We start from the raw sequence: 1,968 nt of genomic DNA, 5'->3' as shown, positions 1-1,968 counted from the left end.
TTTAATAATAAAACAATATATTTCAAATAGTGTATCCCAAAAGGGTGACTTGTCTAACATTTTCTTTCGATTTGTGTTTCAATAATCTTATTATCGAGTACTTAAACTATGATTTTGAACATCTGTTGTTCCATTGGCTGGTTGACGCGTGTGTTGCACCACGGGAAATTGTTCTCAAGTAAATAAAACAATACATTTTTGTTATTTCTACTGCTGTTAAAAGCTCGATAAACAGCTAAACTTTAATAGAAACGCGCGGACACATGAATCTTCATCTGATGCCGTTGACTTATATGGAGTGACGTGTCTCTCACCGTCACCGAGACGCGTGTTTACTGAAGTCCGTATCCCTCAGATTCTGCTATAATATTCATACTTACCTGGCAGGGGAGATATATCATGGTCATGATGGTGATTCTCCCAAGGCGAGACTTGGCCATTGCACTTCTCGGCTTTGTTGACCCTTGCGAATTCCCCACATGTGGGAATCTCGACTATAAAATTTATGGTAGTGGGGACTGCGTTCGCGCTCTCCCTATTTTAACTGGTTAAAAGAAGATTTCTAATGTTGATGACATTACTTATCTATAAGAATGACTTCTATGATGGTGTTAAATAAATAAATTAATTAATAGTGGACTGTCAAATACAAATGATTAGTGACTGCCGACCTAGAGTCGATACTTTATACGCCCCTGATGTGCCAGATGCGCTCATGGCCAAATAACATAAAACGACGCTGGAAACAAACACATTAATAATAACCGTCCCAACTTTTACTAATTTTCGGGTATTTGTTTATTTAAATAAAAGTTATAGACAGTGGAGTTATCTGCACTGATGATTAAAACATCCAGATGTTCAATTGGGCTGCACTCTTCACTCAGCCAGATTTGTTTTTGTAAATTAAAAAAAATAAAAAATAATAATACACACAGTTGGATCAGATGGACAAAGTAATGATATTTGACCTATTGTATAGAATCAATTGTTTGTAAACTGTTTTATATACAGGAAACTGACTGATATATGTTGTTGTGAATTTATATAAAGTTACATTTAGGTATTAACCATATTTAGCCATTTAGACATACAGTAGGTACTGCGTAATTAAATGGATCCTTAATGAAATATCTGCTCTACTATTCACAACTGGTCATCATACAGCTACAGAACAGTGTCCTACATTAATGAAGACAAACACAATTTAACCCTTTTCTAAAATTCCAAGGGCCATTTAAAAGAAAGAGACAATATTTTTGTTCACAAAAAGGTTATTTATTTACACCATGCATGACTCCTGTAGTTGACTCCTAAGGCTTGCCACTCTTTTTTTTTATCCTCATGCCAAAGTGCTCCCACTCCCTGATTAAAAATAAATAAAAAAGAAGCTAAAGTTGAAAAGTGGTAGAAACAATGGTTATAAAATAATGGCAGGATGTCATGGTTGAACATTTTTGGGTGTTCAAAAGATGGGTGTTTATATAAAAGTTTAGAGATAGAGATTTTAATTTTCTTAAGTGGCTAAGGCAAACACACACCTTAAAGAGCATATTGCAGGTAAAAAAAAAAGAAATTTATAGATAACCTTCTATGAAAATACCATATGAAAAGTTAATGCGGGATTTAAAATGTTTTAATACAACATAAGGGCACTAATTTAGAAGATAAAGTGAGCGTTTCTTGGACTGCTAGTAAAAACGTCTTTTTTTTTCAACATCGCGTCATTTGACGTAATATCAGGGAGCCGCAGCCTCGGCTCAGTGGAGAGTAGGCTGGTGTTCAGCGAGAGCGCTCGTCAGTCAGTGTGCTTTCGTTAGTTTTTGCATTTTAATTTATCATCGTCATGGTAAATTATTGTGTTCCCTTTCGTAGTCACTTCGAGTTACGTCAGAAGTGACGGAGATTGGGGGTTTCGCATAGAAAGCCAATCCTCTTCGAGTATTTAAAAACGAGCCAATGGCATGC

General features: G+C 35.6%; 1 non-coding gene across 1 annotated transcript; it reads left to right on the top strand.

The window, feature by feature from the left end:
- Positions 1-372: 372 nt before the first annotated feature.
- LOC120481538 (U1 spliceosomal RNA) lies at positions 373-539 on the top strand. The gene has a single exon (XR_005623324.2). It is a non-coding gene; the product is annotated as a U1 spliceosomal RNA (small nuclear RNA).
- Positions 540-1,968: the final 1,429 nt, after the last annotated feature.

This window comes from Pimephales promelas, chromosome 3, assembly GCF_988280905.1.
Source record: "Pimephales promelas chromosome 3, fPimPro1.hap1.1, whole genome shotgun sequence".
NCBI lineage: Eukaryota > Metazoa > Chordata > Actinopteri > Cypriniformes > Leuciscidae > Pimephales > Pimephales promelas.
Note: the sequence above shows the minus strand (reverse complement) of the source record. Positions and strands in the feature narration are given on the sequence as shown.